The sequence below is a fragment of the Antrostomus carolinensis genome, unplaced genomic scaffold (genome assembly GCF_000700745.2).
Source record: "Antrostomus carolinensis isolate BGI_N321 unplaced genomic scaffold, ASM70074v2 scaffold40638, whole genome shotgun sequence".
NCBI classification, from domain to species: Eukaryota; Metazoa; Chordata; class Aves; order Caprimulgiformes; family Caprimulgidae; genus Antrostomus; species Antrostomus carolinensis.
Window position 1 is genome coordinate 14,930 of NW_010334399.1, and position 8,042 is coordinate 22,971.

The following is an 8,042-nucleotide window of genomic DNA, read 5'->3' on the forward strand; positions in this document are numbered from 1 at the left end:
GTAGATCAAGGTGTACTAGGGAGGAACCAGCATGAGAATACAGAGGAAAAAGGAAATAAAAAATGCTGCTTCTGGGTAACAGCTGGCTGATCAATATGGTCATCTGACTGAGCCCAGCACCCCATCACCGCAGCCTTACTAAATATTCTTACATCATAACAAGAATAATTATTTATTACTGGTAATAATAATTGCTCTTGCAGTCTTTCCATTCACCTTCTGTGCACTCACACCATCTAGTCTGACTCCTTATGAGAGACCACCAGCAACCTTCAACCTGGGCAGCATCACGAAGCCGAAAGCTGGCAACTGGAGCAGGACCAAAAAAAAAAATGGAGGGTGCTGGTTGCCAGCACCTGGGGAAACCAGGGTCTGAGGACAGCTCTGGGGCAGATTGAGTAGCTAACACCAGTGACCAGAGAGATTCGTTTTCCATGTGTGGGTACCTATTTCATTAGTGGACATCAACCCTGATCAGCCAGAGAGGAGCAGTACCAGCCGCCCGTGCTGTTCACTGGTGTGTGAGCACAATGTGTGTGTGCAGCTGCCTTACAACACAGTCAGTAAACAATTTTGAAGAAGAATATTTAGATGTCAAGTGCCCCATGGACAGTTTGCATGAAAGATGTGGTGTAAGACATATTGAAAGGACTTAGGGCTGGAGAGATGATCCCCCCATATCCAGCTGGACTCACCAAGGGGATCAGTTACCATTTGCTACGGGGAGCAGCTCGTGTGGACCCCCAACCTCACAGCAGGCAATAACACCTTTGTTAACGCAAGCAGCCTACTTAAAATGTTTTACCTGAACAAACCGTTTTTATCTGACACACCACTGAAAGCACCAAGGTGACCCTGGCAGAGCTGGGGGGACTGGCTTGGCTTCCTAGCACCCCCAAAGCTGGGGACTGGCTTGGTGGGGGTGGTAGGAAGGAAGCAGGGCTGCGGTCAGATGCTTTACTGGCACATCTGCTTGGAAAAGGGTTGTCTGATACCACCACCCCACATCCACAAGTGACTTGACAAACCTGAGGTGACCAGGCAGCCAAGGAAGTTCATGCCCCAAAGTCACCTTTTGAGGCAGGACTCGGTCTCCACAGATCAGAGCAGTGAGGACAGGTTGGCACTGAAAGATGCTCTTCGTTGCTCAGACCCATCTGAATACTTCCATGGCATTGCTATCCCTCTATTAAATATCCAAAGACCTGCCAGCATCTGAATGAGGCCATACCTCTCATGCAGAGATAGCATGAAGAGTCTGGAAGGTCAGCTTCAGCAGAGTGCCTGGGTTTGGGCTTAGTTGAAATGCATAAATAGCCTGAGAGAAGTCCAGTAAGATTGTTTATGTGCTTAAATTCCTTGTTGAGCTAAAGTCCACGTGCCTATTTTCTAAATAAATTAGAAACCATACCACATGTTCCCACATTGCTGGAAAAATTGGTCCCTATCAAATTTCTATTTACAATTTTAATTTATATTACAGAGATCTATCTATTATTTTATAAAGTAGAGACTCTGAAAACATTTTTTCATTGTATAAAAACTATGAAAAACTATTCAGTACTTATGTATCCTGTCTAGATTTTTTTTTTTAATGAAGAATTTGTCCAATAAAATGTTTGGCAAAGCCAAAGTCTGAATTTTTTGCATATTTTTACCTTAGGATAAGAGTTTACAGTATACTTGCCTGAGGTGTGTAAATTCAACAGCACAGTAATTGGTTTATTACAGAGAAACTGGAGGCTCCAATTTTGCCAAGAATTTTTACTGCATTAATTCTTCTCTTTTCTCACCTTCAAAAAGGCCATAAAAGCCACAACTCTGCAAATGGGTCTCTGTGAACAAAATCCCAGCCCTGCTTTGTGGTCAGGAGACCCACACAATGCTGGTGCAGAGCAGGTCCCATTGCAAAATGGGTTGTTAGTCCAGGCCCATCACTCCGAGGTATTTATGGCCTTAATACAGTCCCCATATGAATCCACTTAACTTTCTGTTAGGAGTCCACATGCTCTCATCTCATAAGGGGATGGATACGCTCAAATCTGATTTTCTTCTATGACTGGTGTAGAATCAGGCCCTGAAAACTATTTGTTTTACAATATATTTATTTTATTGGAGTTTATTGCAATGAATCGAGCAGGCAAGCATGGTGGTGCTGGGAGATGAGCAGGGGGCGTGAAGGGCTGAAGGATGCCCATGGTTAGGACATGGATTAGGGTATAAAAATGCTCCGTGTGCCCACAAGGTGATAGGATGCTGAGTCCATACAATGGGGCAGGACGATGGCAGGCTCTGGGGAAGCGGCCATGATCCCTGTGGTGCTCTGGGATGGGCACTGCAGAGAATGGGAGGAGGTGGGATCAGCTGCTGAGCTCCCAAATGCAGGGAACAGCACCTCTCTGCTCTTCACGTCTGGGTCCCCAGCTGGGATGTGAAATACCTCCCAAGGAGGGACAGGGAAAGGACAGCCCTCCACAGCAGGGCAGGCACACCTGGATCTAGGCCCAGGATGAACACTGATCTGCTTCTCCATCCTTGAGGCATTGCAGGAGACCTTTTGCTGCTTGTTTGCAATAGAGAAACAGTTCACAAGCACCTTCTTCTGAATTATTTTCTGAAAAAAGGGAAGTAAACTCACTGCAAGCTGCAGTTCCTCTGGGATGCAGCATCAGACCAGGAGTAAGTGTCCACAGCTCCACCTGACCCCACTGCAAGACCTTGGGTGCTCAATCCCTTTCCCCAAGGCTGTTTCCCAGCTGTAGTTGAGATGTACAGTCCACATAGGATGTAAGGGGGAACTGGTCTACCCTACTCTAGTCTATATGCACCTATATTTAGACATCTAAATTCAGCAGATGCAGACTCACTCCAAGGAACTTTAAGGCCACTTTCTTCTCTCTGTGCCTACAGAGGGAACACAGGCTCTACCTATGGGAGGAATGATTCATTAGTCTGCCAAAATAATGAATAAAGAATACACCTAATCCATGTGAGGGACTAGATCCCACCCTTGGAGGGAGAACCTGTCTTGTGGCATGTGGATCATCAACCTCCTAAAAGAGAGTGTCCATCACACCTGGAGTCATCAATTATTAGTGGTTTAAACCACCAGCCCCTGATGCTTCTTGTATTTCCAGTGACAAAGTGGCTCTGATACCACACTTGTCACTTTCACTGGAAGAGCCCACAGTCCTTTTGTTGTTCCAAGCACCCTGATCGTTTTGCTTCTGCCAGTCTCTCATCCATTGATCTCCTGGTGACACTAGAATAACTCAACTCCACAACGTGGCTGCATGTACCAGATCCAGTGGGTTGGGGTTCAGTTCCAGCTGGCAAGTCCATGGGGAGAAGATCAGCCATATTACCATGAATTTCCATACATCTGCAAGTCAAACAAAAATGAAAATATCTCACATCCTACAAGGGTGTAAAGCAAAGGGACTTCAGGAATGAAGCATGTTTAGGAGACTCATTCCCAGAATGGAGAAACATGGTTTTCACCATTTCTTGAGCATCATGTTCCCACTGGACCCCAGACAGGGTGTCTGAGTGCTTTCCTCACTTGGTGCTTGGAGGGTATTTGGACAAACACCCAACGAACCCAAGACAAGACATCAGGTTTGAGGCAGGAGACTGGATTACTTTGATTTATTTTCCCTTTAGCAAATGTGGTTACAAAATAGGTCAACCCAAATGTTATGGATTCAGCCTGTTCCCTTGCTGATGCTTGATTTCGGCTTTTTTTTAATGTGAGTGTTATTGATTACAAGGAACTGACAAAAACATGCATCTAAGATTCCTTTTCCTGTCAGCATATCTATTTCCAAAGGAAAAAAAAATACGTAGAATGATCTTTATAAATAGAAAAACAAGCCCTTTTTACAAAGGTGACCTTATTCTTTAAAAGAAATAAACAGACAAAACAACAGTGAAAAACAGCAAGCGAAAGTTTTGTGTTAAAAGCTTGGAAAATTCATTATTTTCTATCATGTGTTCATTTACCATGAGGCTTGAACTAGATGTTTAGTGACATATTTCTATCTGCCCAGCATTTCAGCTGTTGGCCAGGGAATTTCCATGTCCAGTCCACCTCTAACATTCCCTATGGGGAGCTGCCCTTGAGAGGCTCCCCAGTGGACACTGCATCTGGGTGGTTCACTGCTTATGAACACAAAGAAATACATCAAATATTGACAAAATTGATGCTTTAGATAAAATTGCCTGGAGCAGTAACTCTTTCTGGAGGTGGGATGTAAGGACAGGGCTGTCCATTGAACCCACTGAGTGGTAAGACCATCTATAGAGGAAGCCTTGAGGCTGGAGCTGGGGCCAGCAATGCCTCCTTTCTCCCCCCTCAGGGGCAGCCAGTGGGGACATGGGAGAGAAGGACCAGCCATGGTGGCCTTTGTGTCCTTGCACAGGCAATGCCTGCACATTTCCTTGAAGGCAAATTAAGCAAAAAGCTTTTTGGGTCCATGGCAGCTTTTGGCATCTTGAACCTGCTGGTGGCAGTGAGCTCACCGCTGGGCTCTGCCTGTGTGACAAAGGCGTCCTGGGGCTTTGTTTGAAACCTGCCACCCACACCAAAGTGCTGAGAAGGGCTGGCTGACATTGCAACCAAAGTGTCCCCAGGCCCAGAGCATCCAAAGAGCCCTGGGATCTAGCTGTGGAGATGTCTGAACCTACACCCTGCAGGACCCTGTCCTCCTCAAGAGGCCAGGTCATATACAGCCTTCTGCTTTTCCTGAAAAAAAATGGTGTTCATGCTCGCTGTAAGTAATTAAATCTCTGCTTTTCAATATGGACTTTCATACTGGTTGCTGATGTGAGGAGAGGTTTATATTTGCCTGAATATCAGGAAATGGTTGTGTTGTGTAGGTTACATTGAGTCCTATGTCAAAATCAGCACCTCTCCTATGAGGACAGGCTGAGAGAGTTGGGGCTGTTCAGCCTGGAAAAGAGAAGGTTCTGGGGAGATCTTATAGCGGCCTGCCACTGCCTGAAGGGGGCCTACAAGAAAGCTGGGGAAGGACTTTTCATAAGGGCAGTTAATGATAAAACAAGGGGAAATGGGACTAAATTGAAAGAGGGGAGGTTTAGATTAGATATTAGGAAGAAGTTTTTCACTGTGAGTGTGGTCAGACACTGGAACAGGTTGCCCAAGGAAGTTGTTGATGCCCCCTCCCTGGAAGTGTTGAAGGCCAGGCTGGATGAGGCTTTGAGCAACCTGATCTAGTGGAGGGTGTCCCTGCTGATGGCAGGGGGATTGGAACTAGATGATCTTTAAGGTCCCTTCCATATGATTCTATGATTCTACGATCAGTCCAAAAGGCTGTCATTTGAATCCCTTATTTGTAGACTTACCATGTTCAATTGGTCTTAACTGGAGTCTGGGCACTTCATGAACATCAGTGTATGTATGAAAAGCTGCATATATGTATATTCATCTATGTGCGCAGTGAGGAACATGCTCAGCATTGCTTATTGCTTCCCCTCCCACCCAAAGGTTTGCTCATCCCATTAGCTGCCGCCCTCCTCCCACCGCCCGACACGCGCTCACACACACTCACAGTGAGCACAGAGCACCACGCGCCGTGCGCTGCGGGTCGGTTGCCCCAGTCGTTGCAGGAACACTGCTGGTTGGGGAAAAGGACATCGAAGAAAGCAGGCTGGGCTCATGAACAGCAAAAAGGAGGGCTGTATTCTTCCAATAATTTATTTGCAATGAATAATTCAGCTAGCTTTTGTTGTGAAGCTGAATTAAATACAGAGCACTAAGCACACTGAGATCTCCAAATAAAGGACACTATTCACTCCTAACACAAAGGAATACTATTTACTCTAATTAATTAACTTCCACACAGAACCACAGCCACTTCTTTCGGTCCTGAGAAAGAGTAAGAGGAGAACACGAGCACAGAGCTGCTGTAATTTCCCTCTGCTGTTGTCTCTCCCCGCAGACACACACTGGCTGTAGGCTGAGCTTGGCTCACCATGGCATTTTTGGCAACACCGTCGCTGTGCAGAAGCGCGGGCAGGTCGCTGGTTACAGCGGGGAGGGATGCACCATGGAACCCACCATCCCTCACCCCCCGCAGCCGGGCTGTGCCGGGGGCCCTGCCCCACACCACCGCAGCACTGGGCTTGGGCAGTGATGGCCATGGGACAGAGCCCAGGCCTCCCAGTACTGATGCAAAAACTGGTAGAGGGTATAAACTGGCATCCCCTGAGTGTACACAGATAAAAGGGTTCAGATTGCTGTGAATAAAGCCTAAGGAGACAGAGATGTGGTTGCCTTTGGGAAATGGGTTAAGGGTCTGGATGCTCCATCTACCTAGGCAGCCAGAGAATTATTTTAGCCTTTAATGAGTCCCTGTGCTAATTAGTCCTCTGAAGTCTCTCATTTGAAACACCAAGCTTTAGGATAACCAGAAATGCAAATTCTTGGCAATATCAGCAGCTCTTTGCAAGCAAACAGGGAGATGTGAGGCTTGTGTCAGGTGGCTCTGGAGCTTGTCTTCAGCAGTTACATCATGCTCTTTGCAGGTGATGTAAATCACAAGCAAGACTGGGTGGAGATTTTTGGCCAAAATATTTTTCTGTTGGAAGACAAGTGTTTCAGTTAAGTTTAAACATTTCATAAATACATGTCAATTTTGCTTATTTTTTTCTGTTTAAGAAGTGTTGAAGTCCTGTTCCCTTTATCTGTGAAAGTCCATGTTTTCTTCTGACATTTTAGAAGAAAAATCAAAATTAAATTCTACATCAGATCTTGCTTCAATTTATAACATGTTTTAGAAAAGTAAAAAGTCAGAAACTACGTATTTGTGGTTGAATTGAATGTTCCATTTGATTCCAGGTGATTTCCTTCAACTTTTCTGTTTGTTGAGAAACCTCCAAGGCTTTGCAGCCTGAGCGATCTGCTGGGAGGAGGATGGAGGGTGTTTGAGCAGGGAACAGAGCCACCAGCAATCACACAGTGCTACACCAACCCTCCCACCCTGAATCTGGAGAAGCACCCCTGACAAAGGGCAGGCCAGGGAGATGTAAAGTGCCATTTCTAATTGAAGAAATTCCTGGAGAGGATATACTTGGAGAAAAAAGCCTGGCTCTCTGCCCTGAGTCCAAGATGGTCAGCTAGTCCTCCTGTGCTCCTGATCCAGCCTTGGATGTCCTACTGACTCTTGTGGCTGGACATCATCTTCCTGATGTCTTCTTATTACTCCAGTGTCATCAGGTCATTTTGAAAGTAGATTTTCTTGTTGGGATTCACTTCAAGATTTAGACTCATAATTTCAGGCTTCTACACATGTGCCAGGCATCCCAGCTCCCACCACAGTTGGTACGGTCAGTAGAACATAGATGGCAACTTGGTCAATGACTAATGTCATGGAAAATGGTTTGGTGGGAGAGATAGATTGCCCAAACATGGGCACTTGCTGCTATTCAAAATGTCCTAGGACAGTGGATGCAGCTGTGCAGGGCCCACAGATCATAGGATCATAGAATCATAGAATGGTTTGGATTGGAAGGGACCTTAAAGATCATCTAGTCCCAATCCCCCTGCCATCAGCAGGGACACCTTCCACTAGATCAGGTTGCTCAAAGCCTCATCCAGCCTGGCCACAAACACTTCCAGGGAGGGGGCATCAACAACTTCCCTGGGCAACCTGTTCCAGTGTCTGACCACCCTCACAGTGAAGAACTTCCTAATATCTAATCTAAACCTCCCCTCTTTCAGTTTAAACCCATTTCCCCTTGTCTTGTCATTAGTTGCCCTTATGAAAAGTCCCTCCCCAGCTTTCTTGTAGGCCCCCTTCAGGTATTGGAAGGCCACTATAAGATCTCCCTGGAGCCTTCTCTTCTCCAGGCTGAACAGCCCCAACTCTTTCAGCCTGTCTTCATAGGAGAGGTGCTCCAGCCCTCGGATCATCCTGGTGGCCCTTCTCTGGACTTGTTCTAACTGGTCCATGTCTTTCTTATGTTGGGGGCTCCAGAAGTATTGGAGTACGCAGTACAGAAGTACGCAGTACTCCAAGTGG